A 14,273-nucleotide genomic window follows, 5' to 3' on the forward strand; every position below is an offset into this window, starting at 1 on the left:
AATTGTATATCTCTGGATAATCTTCAAAGTCAATACCTATTAAATTCTGGATGGAGCAGTGGAGACGAAATTTCTACGGGATCCCCACTTAAAATTTTTCTGTACCATTAAAAAATTTGTTGGGATTGGCTGAGGATTATAAAAAAGTTTTGTTAAATTGTAAACATGAACTAGTGTTGATGCTAACTAAGAATCTTGGTGATGTGTTTGAACAAACCAGAAATTAACAAATTTTTAAGTTGGAAATTACGAACTCACATTGGTCTGCCTCACCATTAAATTTAAGACATTCTAAGTCTGGTATTGAATCCCTTATACGAAAAATCATCTCCTTAACTTCCAGGAGCAGTCAAGACAGCGGATTATTTTCGATTTCCGCATCGTGAAGATCAATTTGCTGTTGAAACTTGGTTGTCTCCATCATCAGCTCGGTGATTCGATTTTCCACGTTATCAATATCAAAGAGATGGGAATCGATATTGTTATCGCTCTGCAAATCCACCAAGCGCCATTTCAGGTTGTCCAACTCTTCTATAGTATGTTATATGTGTATATGTGTATATGTGTTTGAACAAACCAGAAATGAACAAGTTTTTAAGTTGGAAATTACGAACAAAATCTGGAAAATTCCCCATGTAACTCTGAGCGATTTTGCAAAAATTAAGATGTACGATATTATTAAGAGTGGTGTAAACCTACCAATCGCATTCCGGAGTTGGGATTCATATGTTAACCCCAAATTGGGGTATGGAAGTAAACAAAGCTGGAATGTGAAATTGTCGGCTAACCGCGAAAAACCAAGATTTGCCATAATTGGATTTACACTAAATGGAGAACTTACCACAAATAACTTATCAAACTTGAAAGTTCACTTGAATTCTGAGTCATATTCATATGATAATCTGAATGTTGATTTTAGTAAGAATTAGTATGCTCACCTATATGAAATGTATACAAGATTTCAATCTAGTTACTATAATCGTAAATCACATCCATTTTTGACCCCAAATGAATTTAAATTGAAGACCCCTATTATTGTGGTTGATCTTTCATATCAAAATGAATCTGTAAAAATTGGTCCTATTGAGGTGAGAATTTCAATAGAACTAAAGACACCAAGTCATGAAAATACCCAAGCTTACTGTCTCCTCATACAAGACCGTTTAGTTGAATATAACCCACTAAACGGACTAGTACAACGAGTTGTTTAACATTAGAAAAATGTTGAAAGATACTGTTTCGATTGATGTTCAAGGTTTCTTTGATAATAATAATAATTTTATTCTAAAGAAAATTGGAATTGTATTCGAAAAAGATCCAATCTTGAATAATAGTTATACCCGTTACTCGTAGAGTAAAAGGGTATACTAGATTCGTCGGAAAGTATGTAACAGGCAGAAGGAAGCGTTTCCGACCCCATAAAGTATATATATTCTTGATCAGGATCACTAGCCGAGTCGATCTAGCCATGTCTGTCTGTCCGTCTGTCCGGATGAACGCTGAGATCTCGGAAACTATGAGAGCTAGGCTATTGAGATTTGGCGTGCAGATTCCTGAGCTTCCTACGCAGCGCAAGTTTGTTTCAGTAGACTGCCACGCCCACTCTAACGCCCACAAACCGCCCAAAACTGTGGCTCCTACAGTTTTGATGCTAGATAGAAAATTTTAACTGAAATGTAATGTTCTCATCAATACCTATCGATTGACCCAAAAAAAAGTTTGCCACGCCCACTTTAACGCCCACAAACCGCAAAATCCTGTGACGCCCACAATTTTCATGCTAGATAAAAAATTTTAACTGAAATGTATTGGTCTCGTCAATACCTATCGATTGATCCAAAAAAAATTTGCCACGCCCACTCTAACGCCCATAACGCTTAAATCTGTATAACGCCGGTAGGTGGCGCATTTTAATCTCGCTTTGCTGCTTGCATATCTCCATTTAGCTGAGTAACGGGTATCTGATAGTCGAGGTACTCGACTATAGCGTTCTCCCTTGTTTTTTTATAGAACCACCATATGATTTTACTTTGCTAAGTACAAAATCTCGAAAGACTGCAATTTGGTTAACCAATACACATCACAAAATTTTTTGGAACGATGGAGAAAATAGTTTTCCACAAACTCGAAAGTATCTAAGGACAATTACATGCGGAAAACAAATTATTTGTAAAGGTGTGGAAAAGAAACGATTTCTACAGACGTTTTTTGGGAGTCGTCAGCTCATTAATGTCGAGGAAATGGGCTGTCCGTCATTAAACAGGTTTAAAGGAAACTGGATTCCCTATTGTGAAACACACCTTAAGGGCGGGGCTTGTGCTCTAAACAATGCATACATTATTTTGACATTTTTTAAAAGTAGCTCCAAAACAATAAAATAATTGTTATACATCATTTTAAAGTTGAGACTAGACGTGTAAAGACCTACAAGAAAATAAAATTAATTAATTTATTGAACAATTTAAAGGAGAGATAATTGGTCAGCATTTTCAATACCTTCTAAACACAAAAAACTATGTTCATGAATCGAGGTGGACATGATCTTAAAACTACGAATTATGGTGAACACTTTACATTTTGTAATCCAGAAATGACGTCGGAAACGTGCGCCTGCTTCTTCTATGCAAATCGCCGGAATCATAGCAGAAAACTAATTTCTATACATAAAAAAAAATGTTCGCAATACCAAAATAAATAATTGTAAATGAATAAATGTATTATTATGGTACAAAATAAACTTCTGACATTTTATTTCGAGTTAAAATTACAGGTACGGAGAATGGAAAATATTTCCTTGACTGAGATATGTCGGCTACTTGCGAGCTGTTGCGCGGTCGTGATTTCAACCCCTATTATGGGAACGTATTAGAGCTCGCACTCAGCCGTGAGGTCGTTGGCGTGAGGCTCATGTGCATGTGTCCCTTTTATTGCGGTCAGGTAATAGACAGGTGCGCATGTTCGGGTAGCTCTTGCTTGAATCCCTTTTATGATATGTTTATGACCCGTTTGTAGAAAGGAGAGATCTTGAAAAAATTTACCAGTTAAACATTCTGGGGCAAAAAAAAAGTCTGTTTGAAAATATTCGACATCTGAGAATCATCAACTTGTGGGATTTATTTTATTGGGGTTCTTTTGATTTCTAAATTAGTTTTACAATCATAAGAAACGTTATTCCCAAACATGATCGGACATGTCCCTCTAAGGCAACACGCTTTAGATGTTTTGGGTTTGCTACCTTTCTCACGTGCACAGCAACACCTGCTGAATATTAATTGCTGATAATGAGGAAAAGGATACATGATCAATATTGTCACATGGGGATGTGGGGAAAGTGTGCGACCTTTCTCCCGTGTACAGCGACACCTGCTGAATATTAATTGCTGATAATGAGGCAAAAAGGTCACGTGACCAGTATTGTCACATGGTGGTGTGGGGTTAGGGGGCAATTTAGTATACTCTTTATGGATATGATCGTGACATTTTTATGACATCTAAACCCCTTAAAATCAGATAATTTATGGATTATGCTAATTGTCCCAGAACCCGCATACATTAATGAAGAGGCGGGGGCCATTAATATGCTAATTGTCCCAGAATCCGCGTTTCCCTACTACTTAAGCTGTGTTGCTGAACACCCTCATGACGCAAGGTCTGCTGGGTTGTCTTCTGATGCTACATGCACACATTGCTCCAGATTTGATAGTTCATGAATCCGAGCAATTTGGTTTGCCACAAACGTGTAAAATGATGATGCTGTTGCGTTTATCCATGCTAACACTATTGTAGAGTCCGTCCAATATTGGACTTTATTGATCCTTATCCGTAGATCTTTTTTGATTCTTTCTGCTAGCTCAGCTCCTAGCACCGCGGCACATAATTCTAGTCTAGGCAATGTTTGTTTTGCCAAGGGTGCCATTCGTGATTTTGCGCATAGCAGCCTACTTACTATTGGACCGACGGATGTGATCGTACGAAGATAAGCAGCCGTCCCATAAGCGACTTCTGACGCATCAGCAAATATATGCAGTTGAATGGCTGCTGGGTCTGCCTGTGGAAGCGGATGCCTCGCGAGCTCAATGGTAGCCAATACCTGAGTATCATTTTGAAACGCCTGCCAATGGGTTGTATCTTCCTTGTCCAATTCAGTATCCCAGCCTAACAATTTTTGCCATAGTTGCTGCTTAAATATTTTTGCTGCTGTCGTTATTGGGCATAGTAACCCTAGTGGATAAAATATTTTGGCTAATTCATAGCACACAACTCGTTTTGTGACCGTCCCTTGTTCGTATGGCGTCGCGCGTCCTTGGAGCTTATCTTCCTTAGGATTCCACTCTATCCCTAGTGTTTTTATTGTTGCATCCGAGAATTTGCTAAAATCGAGGTCCAACACCTGGTCGTCCCTTGGAATATCCTTAAGTAACTCGGGGTGATTTGCGCACCACTTCCTCAACCTTAGTTTTGCCAACCTTAGAACTGCGCAAATCTGATCTCGTTGCCGTATCGCCTCCTCCAGCGTGTCGGCTCCAGATAAGCAATCGTCGACATAGAAGTTTTGTTGAATGGCGTCCTAGCCTAACTGCTGGCTTGTCGGAACTCTCTGTGCCAGATGTTGTAAACATTTTGTTGCTAAGTAAGGGGCACATGCAGTCCCGTAGGTCATCGTATTAAAATGGAAGTAACGCATTTTGTCTAGTGGGCTTCGTCGCCATACTATGAGTTGATAACCTTTGACTTGAGGATGAACCCAGATTTGTCGATACATTTTTTCTACGTCTGCTGTGAACACAAAACAGTGAGTCCGGAACCGTAACAAAATTGATAGCAAATCACTCTGAACTGTCGTCCCGACCCTTAGGATGTTGTTAAGGCTATTTCCTGTTGAGCTAGGCGCCGAAGCGTCAAAGACCACTCTTAATTTTGTGGTGGAGCTGTATGGTTTTAGGACGCAATGGTGGGGAATGAAGTAATGATTCCTTGGTACACTGGAAAGCTGTACCCCCGTCATGTGATTCAAACGTTCATACTCATCCATAAAACTCACGTATCCTTCTAGCATTGCTGGATCCCGTTCTAACGGAAAATTTCCGTTGAGCCAAAGCTAATGTTTTTCCTAGTTCCCATGGATTTTCTGCGAACGGCAACCTTACCATTAGTCGTTGATCCGGGCAAAATTGGACGTTTGATAGAAAATGTTCTTCACAAAGCCTCTCTTGGACTGTCATTGCTGGTACCTCGGTGTTAAACGTATCTAGCTTCCAAAATTTTTCCACGGCTGGTAACGGATCCTCCCGTGTTATTGTCATGACATTTCCTTCTATGGCTGCTGGCACTTGTCGCCTCACTGCTCCGAACACAATCCACCCAAGAGCGGTTTCTTGTAGTGTTGGCTTATCATCCCCCAACTCGATAAGTCCGGGTCCTATTAATCGAGAATACACCTCGGCTCCCAGAAGCAAATCTATGCTTCCGGGTTGGCCGAATTCCGGGTCCGCCAACACTACCGTGCTCGGAATATGGATTCCGACGGTTGGTTTTTCGTCAGTTGTGGTAAGATAAACACAACAATCTCCTTCTGAAACTTCAACCTTAACGATGACAGCAGCACACGTGCCCATGACGAAGATCCCTGTGCCGTTTGTCCAACTCCTTGGATACCTTGCGATGTGCTGAAGGTGGGGAGAGCAATTTGATCTGCCATCCTTCTGGACATGAGATTTAGCTAAGAGGCGAGGTCGATGACTGCACGACAATTTTCTCGCTTTGCGGCTTGTCCTTGTGTTGCCACAATGGCTGTGGCGAGTGATACGTACGTATTTGGCTGTTGGCCGAGGGCCAACGTAGACACTTTGTTGATCATTGGGGTTTGCTGACTTGGACCTGAAACATCCATCGCTTGCAATGGTTGATCTCGGGTAGCAATGGCAACAACCGGCGCCGTGGGTTCTGGATGTTTGTGCAACATGGAATGATGATGTTGACGGCAAAAACGACAGGTCATTGGCGACGGGCAACTGTTTGTCTTATGGTAGTTTGACAGACAGTTGGCACAGCCTGTAATCTTCGTTATGGCCTGCCGACGGTTGTCCGGATCCATTCTTCGAAACATGTTGCAGGATAATGGCCGGTGTGAGTCTATGTTGCAAATTTTACAACTGTTATCTCGTGGTACCAATGTTTTGGTATGTCCCATGGGTTGAGCATCCAATGTTTCCAACGTGCCGGATCGCCGTTCTAAAAAGGCTAAAACACTTTCCAGCAACGGCTAACGTATACTGATCTAGTTTCCGCCGCACTAAGAACCCTATAATTGGATCCCAGCTCTTTGTGCAGATTTCCAGGTTTTTTAAAGTACTCATTGAATTCTTGATCGTGTCATATAAGGCCCTGAGTTGGCGTGAAGAGCCATCTAAAGGCTAATAGTCAACGATTTTTGATATGGCGGCGAATACTAGTATCTTTCCGTTTTGGTACCTGGCTTTTAACCGCAACCAGGTGTCGTCATAGCCACCCTGTGAGAAGGCTGTGTCTGTCAAGACGTTCCTCGCTACACCACGAAGCGAGCTTTGTAGAATATGTAGTTTGTGGCTGGCCGAATATGATTTATTGTGTACTTACTCTACAAAAAGGTCATGAATCCGTGGCCAGTCTAGATACTCGCCATTGAATTCCAGAATGCTAATTGGCGGACGTGCCAAGATTAGGCTCATTTGCGCATCGTTTTCTCGAAGCAAGTTCATTTCGTACTCCTCATATAATGAGTGGAATTGGGCTAGCTCTGCTTCTGCCAGAGCTGCGGCCCCAGGTGTGCTATCCAATTCAACGTGGGCTTGCCTCAGTAATGCCCAATGGAGGTCCAGGTGTCTTTGTAGGGCTGGGGTGACGGTTGGAGCGTTCGAGGCTAATGTTAATGATGATTCCAATTCGTTGCATCTTCTCTGCAACTGTCGGATTACCTTGTCAATTGTGAAGCCTCCCTTTACTTGATATCCTGATGTGATCTTGATGTTGGCTGATGTTCGTCTGGTGACTTTCGGTGGATCGCTTCCAGTCGGTATGTTGTCCAGGAAGACCTTCTGATATTTCTCGACCAGCTCCTTAGGTGCTATTAGTCGTGAAGAGTATTAACTTCCCGTGGGTAGTGCCGCTTGCTAAATCTCTTCATCCAGATCACAAAATTGTTGCCAGTAGCCTTCTCGGAGGCGTCGGTCGGCAGAATCCTTTTATTATTCTTAATAAGCTGTTGTATTTTTCCTTGCAGCTCGTTTTGGTCGTCTAACAATCGATTGTGTAAATCGATTCGGTTTTGGTTTGTCTGCTCGATGAATGAAGTCGACATAGTGCAGGTATTCAGTAAGTCTTAGCCGACTGCGGTTTTTAAGATAGGCTTAACAGGTGATTGTGTCAGAACGTCTTACCTGTTTTTTATATTTTTTTATTTTATTAAATAAAGTTTAAATATGTACAGGAATAAGAGTGGTAGAAGAAGAGAAGATATAGAAGTGTTCCGTTCCCGCGGGACAGTCGCAAAGCTATACTTCGCGGTACGGATGGCGGTCGGGTTGCCGCTAGTCCTTATGACTCGTTGCGTCGACTCCGTTCTCGACGCCATAGATCCTTCAAGATGCCAGCGGCCATGTTGGCTATAGCGTCCCACTTGCTTTGGTTTTCCAGCATGCAGCTGATCACGTTGTCCGCTGTCAGCTGTTGTTTCAGCTTCGGCTCGGTTTGTAGCGTATAGGGTGCAGCTGAATAGCGCGTGCTCCGCGTCTTCGATGCTTTCTGTGCCGCAGTGGTCGCAGTAGGGGTTTGGCTCGTGCTTAAACCTATGCAGGTATTCCTTAAAGCATCCGTGCCCGGAGATCATCTGCGTGAGGTAGAAGTGTACCTGTTCGTGACGTCTCTGCAGCCAGGGGGTTAGGCTGGAAATTAGCCTGTGCGTCTACCACCCTGTGGTCGCATTGTTCCACCTCCTTTGCCATGCCTCGATCGTGTTACTGCGCTGGGTCCTGCTTCCTGTGCTCCCAGTTCTTCGTTCTGCCGCCAGCAGGTCTATCGGTATAGTACCGGCTACCACTAGCGCGGCTTACTCAGATACCGTGCAGAAGCTGCTTGTGATGCGCAGTGCGCAGCGTCTGTAGACAGCTTTGCACTGGGGGCTGTATGATGCGGTCTTCATAGCTTCGGCCCATATGGGCGCGGCGTACAGTATAGTGGATGTCACCACTGTGGCTATGGTCGTCGTCTGAATGCTTTGGCTGCTGCATACGATAGGTGTGTCGTAAACGATAGCCTGTGGTCGTTCAGTACTCCAAGATACTTGATTGAGGCACTTGTTTCTATTGGAGTTGATCTGACTCGTATAGTTGCCTTCTCCACAATCTTCCTGCTGCTTATGAGCACTGCCTCCGTTTTGTGCTCGGCGACTGCTAACCCGTTGTCTGCGAGCCAGCACATGAGGGTGTCTATCGAGGGGCTGCATCTATCCGAGATCTCTTCAATGGTTTTGGCTACCGTTACCAGCGCTATGCCGTCCGCAAATCCCTCAACAGTGCATCCTTCGAGTAGTACCTGCCTTAGGATCCCGTCGTACATGACGTTCCATAGTATCGGGCCCAGGACTGAGCCTTGAGGTACTCCTCCTGTCACCTGGTACTCATGCTCTCCGACATCAGAGGAGTCTGTGAGCACTCTGTCCTTGAAGTAGTCCGCTACGAGGTCGATCAAGTAGTCCGAGATTCCCATGCGATGAAGTGCTTGCAGGACAAGGTTCCAGTTGGCAGAGTTAAACGCATTCTTGACGTCCAGGGTGCAGACATGACAGTACTCTTTTGAGCCACCTAGCCACCTTTCTCCTTCTGTTGCGTTAGCAGCCAATTGGGTGACCGCTTGGATCGCGTCAATAGTGCTTCTTTTTCTCCGGAAGCCAAACTGGTGGTCCGATAACGCTCTGAGTTGGTCGAGTTCTTTTTCGAGGTGGGTGCAGATTATACGCTCGAATATCTTCGCCGTTGTATTAAGCATACATAGGGGTCTGTATGAGGATGCGTCGTCGTTCACCTTGCCCGGTTTTGAGGTAAGCACCAACCTTTGACGCTTCCAGCCTATGGGGAAGGTTCGTTGGGTGAGAAACCTGTTGTACGTCTCCGTCAATATACCCGGGTAGTTTGCCACCAATTTGTGCAGTGCAGCATTGGGAATACCATCGGGGCCAAGGGCTTTTTCGATCTTTGTTTTCCTTAGTGCAGCCAGGACTTCGGCTTCGCTGGTAAGAACAGTATCGCCTTCTCCGGTAGCTTGCCATGTAAGGGGCGGTTGGGTGGGGAACAGGGTGGACACTATTTGTTCAAGCTGTAAGTGGCCGGTAGGGATCGGCTGTCTATTGAGCTCTTACCTGTCTTACCTATGCAAACCGGCGTGTGTGTTACCTATGTGGAAGGCGGATGCTGAAGTGTGATCCTTTGTTGGTATGGACGCTCGTCGGGGGCACGGGGACGCTATGTATTACAGTCTGATCGCGTCGCGACACGCGCGACTATGGGTAGCACGGTAGCCGGACCACAGGCGATATGAACTGTGTGAGGAGAGTTACCGAATGCTCGTGTAACCGGGGATCAACAGTGTGTTGAGGTCACGCCGCGGGACAAGGAGGATACTGACAAACCTGTCGCTGGCACGGGGACACTAGAGAGCACAGGACGATCGCATCGCGACACAGATAGCTAGAGTAGTATGGTGCCGGACCACAGGCGATCGACGAACTGTGCTAGGGTGAGTTGACAAAAGTCTTCAGATGATAGAAGTAATACGTCTTGTGAGTGTTTAGATTTGTAACTGACTTTGTTGAGCTGTTGATCACAGCTTAAATACTATCATGACCCGGAATGATATGTTACGCCTCGTGTTGGGGTTTCACCTACATTTGTGTTGGCCTAGCTTAGCTTCTGGTTAGTTGGCTGTTTGTCTACCCTCTGAGTCTTGACCGCCTGTCCCATACTTGCAGCGTCGGCACTATATTGTGCTGCTACAGTGCGCCTGGTCGCTGTTTCGTATAAGTTGCATTGGTCGTAAGTTCTGTTCGCTGACAACTTTAAACTCCGTCGTGTTGGGGGTTGCGTGCGTTTGACCTGTGTTCGTAACCATGCTAGACCGAGTGGAGTAACCTTGGTTACGAACATTGACAACAGTCGCATCAGACGTAGCTGTCGGGGCGTTATTATCGCAGGATAATAAACCAATTACTTTCATTACACAAACAAAAAGGAACTGCTAGCCATAGTATGAGCCTTACAAAATTTGAGAAACTATTTGTACGGAGTAATTGGTATAGAAATCCAAACAGATCATCAATCTTTATATTTCACGATTTCGGATAAAAATCCCAACATAGAAATGAAAAGATGGCATTCTTTCATAGAAAGTTCTACCCCAAAAATAATATATAAACACGGTACAACAAATGTTGTAGCCGATGCATTATCTCTGTCAAGACGTTCCTCGCTACACCACGAAGCGAGCTTTGTAGAATATGTAGTTTGTGGCTGGCCGAATATGATTTATTGTGTACTTACTCTACAAAAAGGTCATGAATCCGTGGCCAGTCTAGATACTCGCCATTGAATTCCAGAATGCTAATTGGCGGACGTGCCAAGATTAGGCTCATTTGCGCATCGTTTTCTCGAAGCAAGTTCATTTCGTACTCCTCATATAATGAGTGGAATTGGGCTAGCTCTGCTTCTGCCAGAGCTGCGGCCCCAGGTGTGCTATCCAATTCAACGTGGGCTTGCCTCAGTAATGCCCAATGGAGGTCCAGGTGTCTTTGTAGGGCTGGGGTGACGGTTGGAGCGTTCGAGGCTAATGTTAATGATGATTCCAATTCGTTGCATCTTCTCTGCAACTGTCGGATTACCTTGTCAATTGTGAAGCCTCCCTTTACTTGATATCCTGATGTGATCTTGATGTTGGCTGATGTTCGTCTGGTGACTTTCGGTGGATCGCTTCCAGTCGGTATGTTGTCCAGGAAGACCTTCTGATATTTCTCGACCAGCTCCTTAGGTGCTATTAGTCGTGAAGAGTATTAACTTCCCGTGGGTAGTGCCGCTTGCTAAATCTCTTCATCCAGATCACAAAATTGTTGCCAGTAGCCTTCTCGGAGGCGTCGGTCGGCAGAATCCTTGCCATAATTCTTAATAAGCTGTTGTATTTTTCCTTGCAGCTCGTTTTGGTCGTCTAACAATCGATTGTGTAAATCGATTCGGTTTTGGTTTGTCTGCTCGATGAATGAAGTCGACATAGTGCAGGTATTCAGTAAGTCTTAGCCGACTGCGGTTTTTAAGATAGGCTTAACAGGTGATTGTGTCAGAACGTCTTACCTGTTTTTTATATTTTTTTATTTTATTAAATAAAGTTTAAGTATGTACAGGAATAAGAGTGGTAGAAGAAGAGAAGATATAGAAGTGTTCCGTTCCCGCGGGACAGTCGCAAAGCTATACTTCGCGGGACGGATGGCGGTCGGGTTGCCGCTAGTCCTTATGACTCGTTGCGTCGACTCCGTTCTCGACGCCATAGATCCTTCAAGATGCCAGCGGCCATGTTGGCTATAGCGTCCCACTTGCTTTGGTTTTCCAGCATGCAGCTGATCACGTTGTCCGCTGTCAGCTGTTGTTTCAGCTTCGGCTCGGTTTGTAGCGTATAGGGTGCAGCTGAATAGCGCGTGCTCCGCGTCTTCGATGCTTTCTGTGCCGCAGTGGTCGCAGTAGGGGTTTGGCTCGTGCTTAAACCTATGCAGGTATTCCTTAAAGCATCCGTGCCCGGAGATCATCTGCGTGAGGTAGAAGTGTACCTGTTCGTGTCGTCTCTGCAGCCAGGGGGTTAGGCTGGAAATTAGCCTGTGCGTCTACCACCCTGTGGTCGCATTGTTCCACCTCCTTTGCCATGCCTCGATCGTGTTACTGCGCTGGGTCCTGCTTCCTGTGCTCCCAGTTCTTCGTTCTGCCGCCAGCAGGTCTATCGGTATAGTACCGGCTACCACTAGCGCGGCTTCCTCAGATACCGTGCAGAAGCTGCTTGTGATGCGCAGTGCGCAGCGTCTGTAGACAGCTTTGCACTGGGGGCTGTATGATGCGGTCTTCATAGCTTCGACCCATATGGGCGCGGCGTACAGTATAGTGGATGTCACCACTGTGGCTATGGTCGTCGTCTGAATGCTTTGGCTGCTGCATACGATAGGTGTGTCGTAAACGATAGCCTGTGGTCGTTCAGTACTCCAAGATACTTGATTGAGGCACTTGTTTCTATTGGAGTTGATCTGACTCGTATAGTTGCCTTCTCCACAATCTTCCTGCTGCTTATGAGCACTGCCTCCGTTTTGTGCTCGGCGACTGCTAACCCGTTGTCTGCGAGCCAGCACATGAGGGTGTCTATCGAGGGGCTGCATCTATCCGAGATCTCTTCAATGGTTTTGGCTACCGTTACCAGCGCTATGCCGTCCGCAAATCCCTCAACAGTGCATCCTTCGAGTAGTACCTGCCTTAGGATCCCGTCGTACATGACGTTCCATAGTATCGGGCCCAGGACTGAGCCTTGAGGTACTCCTCCTGTCACCTGGTACTCATGCTCTCCGACATCAGAGGAGTCTGTGAGCACTCTGTCCTTGAAGTAGTCCGCTACGAGGTCGATCAAGTAGTCCGAGATTCCCATGCGATGAAGTGCTTGCAGGACAAGGTTCCAGTTGGCAGAGTTAAACGCATTCTTGACGTTTAGGGTGCAGACATGACAGTACTCTTTTGAGCCACCTAGCCACCTTTCTCCTTCTGTTGCGTTAGCAGCCAATTGGGTGACCGCTTGGATCGCGTCAATAGTGCTTCTTTTTCTCCGGAAGCAAAACTGGTGGTCCGATAACGCTCTGAGTTGGTCGAGTTCTTTTTCGAGGTGGGTGCAGATTATACGCTCGAATATCTTCGCCGTTGTACTAAGCAAGAGCCCAACTTATGGGAAGTTCTAGTGTCAGCATATTCCCATGGCCTGAGTACAGACACATACAATGAATGCATATACAACTTCTCTCGCGCTCTCGCGGCTATCAGCCAAATACATTTGTGAGCATATACTTTTATATATACGTGACGGCCGCTGCCAATGTTTGCAGGCAGCGCAGCCGCAAATAGCTAGCTGTAAGTCACTCGAATTATGACCATCAATCAATAAAGAACAAGCTTGGCCGTTTGCCACTATATCCAAATCTTTTACTTTATTCTGAGGATAATAACACACATCAATAAATTGGATATAATTAATACAACGGTCAAGACCATGATTGAGCAGTTCGCAGGGCAGAACCAGAGAAACTGGGACGAGAAGTGGCCGGACATTATGCTAGCAGTGAGGACGAGCACATCGGAATCCACCGGCCATACACCGGCGTTTCTTACCCAGGGCAGGGAACCACGTCTACCCAGCAGCCTATATGATAAGGAAACCATAGGCACTGGACGAGCTACGGAGACCCCTGAGGAAACAAACTGAGAGAGGTATTCGAGATCGTGCGGACCAAGCCAGACACTACAATCTGAGAAGGAGGCAATGGTCACCAGCGGTGGGCGACATAGTGTGGGCCAAGGAACATCACCTATCCAAAGCGTCTGAAGGATTCGCTGCAAAAGTAGCCCCGAGGTACGATGGCCCTTACCAGGTTGTAGATTTCGTCTCTCCAGTGATCTGTGAAATTCGCCACACGCAGTCGAAGAACGAAAGGACAGTTCACGTTGGCGAGCTCAAGCAACAACAAAATGAGCAGACAGCAGAAACGTCTGATGTCTAACGACAGGTACGAGGCGACAGGATTTGGAGTCAGGCCGAAGCGAGAGTCATCCATACGCCACACGGAAAGGACAATCAGGATAGCACAAGGACATGGATAAGGATTTCTCGTTAATCCAGACTGCGAGGCCAAAGGATTATGCGTCAGGCCGAAGCGAGAGTCATCCAAACGCCACGCAGAAAGATCAACCATAAATATAGGTCACAAGGATACGGGCAACGTGTAGGGATCGAACCGCAAGACAGCAGGATTCAGCGTCGGGCAGTTGCCAGAGTCATCCGCGATTACGCCAGGCGGAAGGGACACTTAGAAAACATCACAAGGACACGAATAACATATAGGGATCCACCCGCAAGGCAACAGGATTCAGCGTCGGGCAGTTGCCAGAGTCATCCGCGATAACGCCAGGCGGAAGGGACACTTACAAAACGGCACAAGGATACGGGTAACGTATAGG

Source organism: Drosophila suzukii (genome assembly GCF_043229965.1).
Source record: "Drosophila suzukii chromosome 2 unlocalized genomic scaffold, CBGP_Dsuzu_IsoJpt1.0 scf_2c, whole genome shotgun sequence".
Classification (NCBI taxonomy): Eukaryota; Metazoa; Arthropoda; class Insecta; order Diptera; family Drosophilidae; genus Drosophila; species Drosophila suzukii.